Source organism: Triturus cristatus, chromosome 7, assembly GCF_964204655.1.
Source record: "Triturus cristatus chromosome 7, aTriCri1.1, whole genome shotgun sequence".
Classification (NCBI taxonomy): Eukaryota; Metazoa; Chordata; class Amphibia; order Caudata; family Salamandridae; genus Triturus; species Triturus cristatus.
This window is the reverse complement of record NC_140590.1, coordinates 160,831,431-160,843,646: the sequence shown is the minus strand read 5'-3', so window position 1 is coordinate 160,843,646 and position 12,216 is coordinate 160,831,431. Positions and strand designations below refer to the sequence as shown.

The window sequence follows — 12,216 nt, the reverse complement described above, 5'->3', positions numbered from 1 at the left end:
AGGGAGCATGGGCGTTACATCACCAAAATGTCAGGGGTACCACAAGTGACATCACTTACCCTTCGACCTCTCGTTACATGTCAGGGTTGGCCCCTTGTCTCACACTTAGGGCCAGATTTAGATCTTTTCGGGCGGGTTACATAACGGTGACGGATATCCCGTCCGCCGAAATATAAATCCCATAGGATTGAACATGATGATGAAATGGCCACATAAGGCAGCTGGATGGCCATGATTCACTGGTAAAAGGTACTGCTGTCAAAGAGCAGAAGCTTCCCTCCTACATTGATGAGGGGTGTTGAAAATAAAGCATTCTTCACACAGCTCCAGTGTAGAATTTTTAATCCAGGTCAATCTGCTGGAGCAACTGGCAAACCCTCCACAAGGCGTAGTTCAGCATCAACATTTCATTGAATTTAACAACTGGTAAGATGAGTGGAGAGATAAGGGACAGAAGGAGAAATGGGCAAAATGAGAAGACTGACAAAAAGGTGAAGGCAGATGTGGAAACAAGAATGCAACACATCTCCGTTCATACGGAAAGGAAAGATAACAGTTGCAGAGAATTCCAAATGAACCCTCAATTCAAGAAAGATTATATAGAGTAAACCTGTTATTTCATAATAAAGTCACAGTGCAGCCTTGGGATTCTAGTCTTAGAATGCAGAGATAATTCCTTCAGTCTTCCATCGGTCATGACACTCAAAGTGGGAAAGGAAGAACTCTTCACATTTCTTCGCCCCTTCATGGAGTATTTGCTGACTCCATCTGCACTCCATATTTGGTCTTTCTCCAGAATAAACTGAACTTGTCTGACTCGTTTGACCTTGCGGGGTGTTGACGAAGCAATGACACCCCCTTTCTGCATTCTGGGGTTCTTGACCAGTACCTAGTCTTCAGGTTGCACAAGTGGGACCTTGACTAAATGTTTTTTGTCATATCTTTGTTTATATGTTCGCTGGTGGAACTGGACCGTCACATCCTCTTGTCAGTTGAACATGTAAACTGCCATAACCTTTACGCCCATTTGTGCCATAATTGCGCTATAATATATGTTGTTCGCGTAAAGTCAGATATGTCTCAAATAACGGAATCCATTGTTTCCCCAGTATGGTTGGTTCTCCCGTCTCATTTAAAAAAATGCTGGAAGTTGGGACATGCTAACTACAATGAACCACAGAAAGGACCGTCCCTAGTTGTGTCTAAGAGATGCCCAATTTAGTGGGGGCAAATCACAAAAATTGACGGACTGGCATCACACACCACCAGGTGTCATGCTTCATCATCTGCCAGTCCTCGCCCTCTAAAAACCGCGTTTGATAGAGGGCGGGCATACACCTGGAGACAGGGATGCACTTCTAAACTAAGTGGGGGCCCAAACAAAAAAAGGAGTGAGTGAATTTAAAAACCATCATAGTATACCTGAACAATTTTTATTCTATGGGGTTACTATGTGGGATTAAAATATATAAGTGCGGTGAGTGGGGACCTTATCATCCCGTCGCCGCTGTGAATCAGTGATTGTTAATAGGGGGTCAACATGTTTCTGCCTGTATTGTCCACTTGGGTACGTGGCATTCGTCAGGACCTTAAATATTGGGCTCCAATCTTACCACTGGGGGCGTAGGCCTTTAGCCAGCTGCCACCTGTTTAGAGAAACCTGTAAGAGAGAGGGGGTGAGACAAACATATAATACTCAAAATGGTTGTCATTCGGTAGACCTTGATGTGTCACAGTCACGCTCCATACTTACTGCTCTCTCCTAAAGTGAAAAAGGTGAAAAATGTATATGAGTGTCAGGCATCTGTGTTCACTCTGACATTCATGTGAATAAAATAGAAGTCTTACCCTATTGGAAAAACCTATTTGCCCCATGGGAGGGGTAGGGGGGAAATCCTTGTGGCCACATTCTGGTGGGAGACGGTAAAGAATGAAGACAAAAGGGTTAAAAACCAGACTGGTTAGGAAGGTATATCAAAGATACTGAATTAGTTAGCAGAAAAAACCGTCAGGGCGTGCTTGATCTACTATAGTTTCAACCTGTTGGAAGAAGAAATCAGAATAACGACTTACAGTTCAAGGCGTACTCCCCGCTAGAAAACCTAGTGCTGCATGCATCCAGCCTCCTCCCCGGTGACATTAAGTGTAGTGCGCAGCAAGCTTTTATACTGTTGGGTGGGATCGTGGCATGTGATATGGGTTTCAGGTGAGTGTGGCGCACAGTGATGATGCTGCATTTCCTGTGTCCTGAGCGAAGCATGCAGAAAGGACTGCACATTGCCTGTTTGTTGCCTGACCCTCGTGGGGGTGTGTCAGCACATGGCGCTGCTCCATGACACGCCGCTTCCTGTGTCCCGTCATTACCTCAGATAATTGCCTGGGGTGGGGCGGGACCAGCTTTGGTCCAATGAAAGCGCCTGCCATAGTTTCTGGAGATTCAAGGGAGTGATTTAACGTGTGTAGACACATTATATAGAAATATGGGGAACATGTGCCCCGCTCATGACTATTATTTCATGACGGGAGCAGTTTCGAGTATTTACACAGAAGAAAGGAAGAGAAAACAAACCCAGATTGTTTACAGTCAGGGTGACAGTGTGGTTAAACCCACAATTAGTGCACAAGTCGATTTTACAGCTACAGCATGATTGCTGATCAAGAAGATTCTAGTTTTAGGGAGTAAGAGAAACTGCGTCTAGCTCTACTCACATGTATTACTGTGTCTATTGTTTGTGTTTTTGTCTTTATAATGGGTACTGTTAAAGTGTATGTTTTAGTGAGCGCTAAGGGAAGTTACTTCATTTGTAGCCATGGGATATCATTGTTCAATCCGTTTTTCCATGTCCCAAGGCGAAACACCCAGCGCTGTTCTCTAACATGTAAGACATGTGAGAGGCAGCCATTGCGCTTCTGTACTACTTCCAGTACCGTCCATCTTAGATCTTTATCAGAGTGTTCTTTCTCAAGGAAGTGTTTTGTTAATTTGGTGTTATCTTTCTTCCTTCTGATAGTGCTCCGGTGCTCACTAATTCTGGTCTTTACACGCCTAGTAGTCATGCCAACATACATGATTTGGCAAGGGCATTTGAGTAGGTACACTACATTCTCTGTGTTGCAGTTAGAGAAGTTCTTCTGAGTCCATGATCGCTCAGTACCTATGTCCACTTCTTTTGTGGTGGCCGTGAATTGGCATGATACGCAATCGCCACAGGGGTAATGTCCAGTTGGTCGTTGGTGGCCCCATAGTGTCAGTTGGTTGTCATCTGTAGCGGCTGGTGGTTTTGTATGGACTAGTTCATCCTTGATGTTCCTACTGCGTTTGTACGCAAATAGGGGTTGGGTCCAGACTTTGTCGCTGGTGTTTAATATGCGCCATTTCTTTTGAATAATGTTCTGAATTTTGTTGGACGCTGGGGTAAAGTTGGTGACACACACCATCCGGTTGGCCGGCTCCTTTGGCGTATTTTCTAAAAGAGCTGCCCGGTTGTTATTTCGAGCTCTTTTTTTGGCATTCTTGACCAATGTTTTGGGGTAGTTTCTTGCTCTGAGTTTCATTTCCAGGGTGTCTGCTTGTTCATGAAAGTCTAAGATTTCTGAACAATTTCTGCGGATGCGCAGAAATTGCCCTACCAGGAGGTTTTGTCTTAGGGCTTTGGGATGGAAGCTTTCAAAAAGCAGAAGGCTGTTTTTGTCGGTTGCTTTGTTGTGAACTCTTGTGCGTAGGCCTTCTGAAGATAGGTTGATTTCAAGGTCCAGGAAGATTGCTCTTTCTTTGTCGATGGTATGCGTGAATCTCAAATGAGGATCAATGCTGTTTACCCATTCCACGAATGATTGTGCTTCTTCATTGGTACCCCTCCAGACAATCAGAATGTCGTCGATGTACCTCTTCCACATTTTGATTTGATCAAGGTAGGGGTTGGTTTCCTTAAAGATATGGTCCTCCTCAAATTGGTGTACGTAGAGGCATGCCAGACTTGGAGCGAATGTGCTCCCCATTGAAGTACCTTTGATCTGGTGGTATATTACGTCCTTGAATTCAAAAAAGTTCTCACATAGTGCCAGTTCTGCGCATTCCATTATGATGTGTTGTGGTGTGACATAGTTCCAATCCTGGTTTAGAATTATTTGCTCTACCACTTGTAAAGTGCGCTCCTGTGGTATACTGGTGTATAGCGCTTCAATATCCATGGTGACCAGGGTGTCTTCCATATGATTGATAGGCATGTCACGTAGGAGACAGAGAACATCCTTGGTGTCCCGTAGGTAGGTTCTTGAATTTTGGACAATAGGTCTCAGGAACCAGTCACAGAACTGGGATAGGGGTTCTAGTATGGAACCGATCCCTGAGACTATGGGTTTTCCTGGTGGTGGGACCCTGTTTTTATGTATCTTCGGCAGGGTATAGAACCTGGGCATCCTAGGGTTCTCATTAATGAGGAAGTCTGCTTCATGTTGTGTAATCCAGTTGTTGGCGGTGGCTTTTACCACGATGGACTTTATTTTGGTCATGAGGCGTCCAGTAGGGTCCGTCTGATAAACCTCATAGCTGGTTGCATCAGCTAATAGTCTCAGGCACTCTTGATCGTATGCGTTTGTGTCCAGGATCACTGTGGTCCCACCTTTATCCGCTGGTTTAATCGTGATGTCTCTGTTGGTTTTGAGATTTGACATCGCGGATTTTTCTTCCCGGGTTAGGTTTTGGAAGCCTTTTAGATTGTGAAAATCGATCTTTTCAATTTCTGCCAATACTGCCTGTTCAAAAGCCAGAACCTGGCATGGAATGGATTGTATAGGTGGACAAAAGGTAGATTTATTTCTTAGATCAGTATGTCCATCGTCCTTCGGTTTGTACCCCTATTTGCGTACAAACGCAGTAGGAACATCAAGGATGAACTAGTCCATACAAAACCACCAGCCGCTACAGATGACAACCAACTGACACTATGGGGCCACCAACGACCAACTGGACATTACCCCTGTGGCGATTGCGTATCATGCCAATTCACGGCCACCACAAAAGAAGTGGACATAGGTACTGAGCGACCATGGACTCAGAAGAACTTCTCTAACTGCAACACAGAGAATGTAGTGTACCTACTCAAATGCCCTTGCCAACTCATGTATGTTGGCATGACTACTAGGCGTGTAAAGACCAGAATTAGTGAGCACCGGAGCACTATCAGAAGGAAGAAAGATAACACCAAATTAACAAAACACTTCCTTGAGAAAGAACACTCTGATAAAGATCTAAGATGGACGATACTGGAAGTAGTACAGAAGCGCAATGGCTGCCTCTCACATGTCTTACATGTTAGAGAACAGCGCTGGGTGTTTCGCCTTGGGACATGGAAAAACGGATTGAACGATGATATCCCATGGCTACAAATGAAGTAACTTCCCTTAGCGCTCACTAAAACATACACTTTAACAGTACCTATTATAAGGACAAAAACACAAACAATAGACACAGTAATACATGTGAGTAGAGCTAGACGCAGTTTCTCTTACTCCCTAAAACTAGAATCTTCTTGATCAGCAATCATGCTGTAGCTGTAAAATCGACTTGTGCACTAATTGTGGGTTTAACCACACTGTCACCCTGACTGTAAACAATCTGGGTTTGTTTTCTCTTCCTTTCTTCTGTGTAAATACTCGAAACTGCTCCCGTCATGAAATAATAGTCATGAGCGGGGCACATGTTCCCCATATTTCTATATAACGTGTCTACACACGTTAAATCACTCCCTTGAATCTCCAGAAACTATGGCAGGCGCTTTCATTGGACCAAAACTGGTCCCGCCCCACCCCAGGCAATTATCTGAGGTAATGACGGGACACAGGAAGCGGCGTGTCATGGAGCAGCGCCATGTGCTGACACACCCCCACGAGGGTCAGGCAACAAACAGGCAACGTGCAGTCCTTTCTGCATGCTTCGCTCAGGACACAGGAAATGCAGCATCATCACTGTGCGCCACACTCACCTGAAACCCATATCGCATGCCACGATCCCACCCAACAGTATAAAAGCTTGCTGCGCACTAAACTTAATGTCACCGGGGAGGAGGCTGGACGCATGCAGCACTAGGTTTTCTAGCGGGAAGTACGCCTTGAACTGTAAGTCGTTATTCTGATTTCTTCTTCCAACAGGTTGAAACTATAGTAGATCAAGCACGCCCTGACGTTTTTTTCTGCTAACTAATTCAGTATCTTTGATATACCTTCCTAACCAGTCTGGTTTTTAACCCTTTTGTCTTCATCCTTTACCGTCTCCCACCAGAATGTGGCCACAAGGATTTCCCCCCTACCCCTCCCATGGGGCAAATAGGTTTTTCCAATAGGGTAAGACTTCTATTTTATTCACATGAGTGAACACAGATGCCTGACACTCATATACATTTTTCACCTTTTTCACTTTAGGAGAGAGCAGTAAGTATGGAGCGTGACTGTGACACATCAAGGTCTACCGAATGACAACCATTTTGAGTATTATATGTTTGTCTCACCCCCTCTCTCTTACAGGTTTCTCTAAACAGGTGGCAGCTGGATAAAGGCCTATGCCCCAGTGGTAAGATTGGAGCCCAATATTTAAGGTCCTGACGAATGCCACGTACCCAAGTGGACAATACAGGCAGAAACATGTTGACCCCCTATTAACAATCACTGATTCACAGCGGCGACGGGATGATAAGGTCCCCACTCACCGCACTTATATATTTTAATCCCACATAGTAACCCCATAGAATAAAAATTGTTCAGGTATACTATGATGGTTTTTATTTTCACTCACTCCTTTTTTTGTTTGGGCCACCACTTAGTTTAGAAGTGCATCCCTGTCTCCAGGTGTATGCCCGCCCTCTATCAAACGCGGTTTTTAGAGGGCGAGGACTGGCAGATGATGAAGCATGACACCTGGTGGTGTGTGATGCCAGTCCGTCAATTTTTGTGATTTGCCCCCACTAAATTGGGCATCTCTTAGACACAACTAGGGACGGTCCTTTCTGTGGTTCATAGCTTTGGTTGGAGGCTGACCGTTCTCTAGTGCCCTAACGCCTCTAGTTCCCTCCCCGGGCCAGACCCTGGGTGTAACTGTGGTTCTTCACATGCTAACTACAACCATGGCATCAATACTAAAAGTACATTATGGAGAATCAGATCCTATTAATGAGAATACTAAATAATACAATATTTACAGTACCTTAATAGAAGGAACTAAGATCCAAGAATAGTATTTACAGCTAGCTCTGTTACGTCATCAGAGCTGTACTGTTAATAGCAGATGAAACCATAGGTACTAGTTGACACTAGTCCTTTTTATGAGGATGAAATGCCTGAAGTAAGATGGTAGGGTCCCACCTACTGAAGGAGAGGCAGTACGTCAAGCGTTCAGCATCACATCAACACAATAAAAGAAGCATGCTAATAGGACTGGCTCATGAATGCACTGGCAAGCCAGACCAAAAAATCCATTTGTATAGTTAATGACTGCCCTCTTCCTGTTTATGCTACTGCTAGAGAGAAACACCATACATTATCTAGTTATCTAAGACACTTTAATAGTGCTGCAATGGCATGTACCTGCCCCTAAAAGTTCATGCTCAGGCAGCTGGATAAATAAACAAACAAATCACAGCTGTGTGAAAAGGAAGCACTTTTTTGTGGAAGCACCCAACTTCTGCTCAATCAAAACATGTACTCCTGGCTCCCAACATGTGGGTGGAGCCAAAGCCCCTCTCCTGGTAATACTCACATAATTGTCTGGCGACACCTACGCTGTCAAGCCAGACAATGAGAACAGATTCCAGGGTAAACACCCAACCAGATGAAAACTGCTCTGTCAACACAGTGCTGCACAACTCACTACAGCGCCCAGGCTAGGAGTGAGTCTGTGCGCAGGAGATGTGGAGGTCCGAAGAGGACAATCACTGCTCCTGTGTAATGAGGTGCGTAGCACACCAGTGCGGAAGCACCATATACTGCTCTGCTGATGCAGATCTGCTCACATGTTGCAGTGCTGCACGCTGTGAAGGAAGAGGTTTACCATGAAGAGGCGTGGCTGAAGGGAATACAGTGCTTAATTTTAGCCAGTGGTTGCCAGTGGGAGCCACCAGCACTTATTATTGGGGACCAGCACTTATTTTTCCACATCAGACATTTTCCAAGTGAGGAAAAAGCAACAGTTTGGAAAGACAGAGTAAGAGAAATACTGCAAAACCATCACAAACTGAGAACGTGGGAACCTGCAGAATTGAGATATAGGGGAAAGGAGGATCTGGTAGTGGATCAGAGAGGCATGAGCTCGATTTAAAACTGACGGCCTTGGTATTCAGCGCGCAGATGTTTAATTGCAACGGCCGCAGAATTATGAGCAGAGATTCAGGCACCAGCACTCTTTCTCTTACAATTTAAGCACTGATGGAATCTATGGCGACAAAATGAGGAAGCAAGAATGGTCCTAGCACGTGGTAGCACCACACTTTCTCATGGACTGCAAAGTTGCCCTTAAATTATGAATTGTTGGATGGTGAAGAAAGGGTAGCAGTAAGGATCCTTGGTATCACCAACCCTGTTATGACACCATAACGCAGTGAGAACTGTGTCCCATGAAGTTGTTATCGCACATCATGCAATATGACTACAGAGAGGGCAACATTCCTTCAGTGCGACGATTAGGTCAAGCTGACAAAATATCCAGCACACATGAAATATAATGAGGTGGGTCCATGAATTTATGAGTAGATCTGCTCACTGTATTAAATAATGACAGGTGACAATGAACTCCAGGCACAAGAGATGTCTCAGCGGGGGGACGGCCACTGCTGTTCCATGCATAGTACACTCGTCGGCAGAGTTAAAAGGATTTTTCACACAGCTCCAGTGTAGAATGTTTAATCCAGGCCATCATCAACTGACCAAAGCACCAGACAATCCTTTCACAAGGCATAGTTCAGAAACAACATCCCATAGAATCTACCAACAGGTAAGAACAGTGAGGAAGAAAAGGGAGGGTTGGAATATTGTTGAGCCTTGCGTAGTTGTTTAATCTGGCTTGGTTCAGAAAATGTTGAGTTTAAGAAACAAATGAAAAGGCAACAAGAACCAAACTATGTGGAGGCTGTAATTGAAGACTTTGATGATTGCAAGGGTAAAAGCATAGAAAGGAGTGTTACCTAATGAAGAGTGCATGAAAATACTATACGTTAACTCTTCCACTGTGAGCTAGAACATCCGTGCATCTTTTTGGTCATGTGAATAACATTGAAGACATTATCCTAATGATTGATTTAGCCTTTAGGTTTGTCTATCCATTTGAGGATGATAGGATAAAGACAATGCAGGCGGAAATTGCAATAACTGGAAATGTTCTTGCCAAAATGTAAAAATTAATTGCCCACCAGGATCAGAAATTATCTTATTATGTAAACTGTGTGAATATTATGTCTTCCTTAAGAACATAAACCTAAGACTTGTGCTGAAGGTAGTGTTGTAGAAGGTATGAAGAAGACCATCTTGGTTGTGTGATTGATTCCTACAGTGATTGTGGTAAATCTTCGTGGTTGGGTGATTGATTTCTACAGTGATTGTGGTAAATCTTTGTGAGTTTGGAAGATCTTTGATAAACGTCTATGATAAAAGTCACTGGACAAAATAGAATAGCTGTAGGTTGGGAGTGACTTGTCTTTCTTGTAGAGTACTTAATCATAGCACAAGTGGAAGAGGCTTGTATATAACTTATATCATCAGCATTCATGTTAGGCCGTCAAAAGTATAATTACATTTAGGCTGGAATGTTTGTTTGTCCAAAATATCCTGCTCTAGGACTCTTGTGACATCATTGTAAAATGTACGGTTTCGCATTCACTGTGGTAACTGCAATGCAACGGTTATGCATCAGCAGTAGTTGATATCTTGGTAAAGCTTGAGCGTGTTCTGAGATTAGGTGCATGCATTGGAATATCAGCTTCCAATTCAGGTTGAAGAGGGGCCTGACATGGTGTTTGCAAGTTTGCTATTGTGGATGGGGATTTAAAGAATACAGGTGGTTGTTGAAATGCTGTCTCTTGACTACATTACAGTGCAACTGCTCAGAAATTCTTATTTCCAGAATTGTATTAGATTTGGAAATATAAACATTAGAAAAACATATTCAAAGAGCCAGTTGTTGATTTACACAACCTACTGTACGTAGGTGGGGCAGATTTTGATAGTATATATTTACAGTGGTTATATACATTGACTCTTCCAACAAGTATTACCATTCCATGAAGACAGATGTTATAGTTTACTTCTGAAAGGAAATGGTTTGCTCAATAATAAGCTACTGGGCTTTGTCGACTTAGCATGTGATTATGCAAAAGAATGCCTCCTATTGCATTTCTGTTGCTTCAGCACACACTGTGAATGGTTCATATTGATGTCCATGGGCCGAAAATGGAACTTGATGTCGAAGTTAGAGACCTGGATCTTCATACAAGATTTTGGTACCACTCAGGTAGGAGGTAAGTTCTTCATTACAGTTTAGGGCCTTAGGTAACAGCAACAGCAGGTAGGTATTATCAGGGATCTATCCTCCCTCTAACGGTCTCTATCTTATAGCTTCTACTCCACTCCACAGAACACACCAACATTCTGTTACATCATTCACTCTCGGCATTCCAGGTATCAGCTCAGATAACAGAAACAAGCATTTGCAATGCAATAGGTCTTGCATGTGCAAGAGTTTGAGCTATTAGTATCGTAAATGACAATGCCTTTTATTTATGTGTTTTGAAAACCTGCAAGCGGTACGTACACACACACTTTGTACTTATAGTTGTTGCTTATGAGAAGAAAGTCTGACAGCAACTTCGCCTCTTTTACTGCCAGCCTTGCTGCTTCTAAGCAGTGACTATAAGTACAATATGCATGTTTACGCACCGCTTGCAGATTTTCAAAAGACATAAATAAAAGGTATTGTCATTTTTCAATGCCAAAGCTCAAACTCTCACAAATGCAAGACCTATTGCATTGCAAATGCTTGTTTAAGATAGGATCCTGCCTTGAAAGTGATCACCAACTGCAAAGGATCCACCTAAACGTATCCTTCCAAGAAATTAGCACAGCCACTACCATAAATGATAGGAGGCTGAAATAGACTGCAGGCTCAATTGCTCACATTGAAGTCCACGCTAGATCCTTATGGGAACTCATAATTAAAGTCTCTATGTACCCAATAGTGCAACGGACACAGTTCCCCACAGCACTTTTGCCTAAAAAAAGCATACAGCCGTAAAGTAAATCTTCAACAAAGCATCCGCCCCAAGAAACCATCGTTAGAGATGGCGGCTGCAAAAAAAGAAGCTAAACCATGCTTTAAGGATACTCCGTAACAAGCCAACTACACCAGCTCAGATGACCACCCTAACTAAGCTGAGAAGCTCATACAAAAAAGTAACATGCGAGTATGTTAAGGAGGAGACAGACCTGCACTGGCATAAACTGTAAGAAGCAACGAGAAGAAAAAATGCACAGGAGTTCTGGATACTCGTGAATAACACTGTGGAATTTAAACTACCACCACCACAATCGTCAAACATATCAGAAGAAGTGTGGGCGGTCTACTTACATGAAATGTTCGGGGATATCAAGGTGCCATTGCTAAAACCAGACAGTGGGGATACAGATCCACTTTTATTATCCTCCCAACATTACAACCTGATCAAGTTCAGGAATTCATCTCTCATGGAGCTGTAACAAAAGCAATTACTTCCGGGTGCCGAGACGGGCCCCTGGCCTCAACGGCCTATCACAGGCAATTTACAATGAACCCCTGCAATACTGGGCAAAACATCTGAAAAGCTCTACAATCATGCTCTCTTCCATCAGGTTATTCCCTGACTGCTGGCGGGGCTCGATAATAACCCCAAACTATAAAGCAGGAAATAAGTGTTTGTCACTGAAATACAGGTTGATTGTCTTGTTGGATGATGAGGCAAAATATTTTGCAACAGTGCAGCTGACGGAGCTTACTGAATTGGCCGAAAAAACACTCATTAATTTAGCCAAATCAAACTGGCTTAATCAAAGACACAGGATCTATCACCAACATTTTAATACTTTCTCTAATAATCAGCAAGCCAGAACTTACATTATACTTTGTGGACTTTCGGTCCGCTTTCAATGCTGTGCAACATACTCTGGTGCAAACTCCAGATTTGGGGAATAGCACCTGTGCTT

General features: G+C 43.4%; 1 protein-coding gene across 1 annotated transcript in view; it reads right to left on the bottom strand.

Moving 5' to 3' along the window:
* Positions 1-12,216, bottom strand: part of LOC146809107 (zinc finger and BTB domain-containing protein 16-like) — a 435,238-nt gene that overhangs the window by 43,011 nt on the left and 380,011 nt on the right. The gene's annotated exons all lie outside the window — the stretch shown is intronic.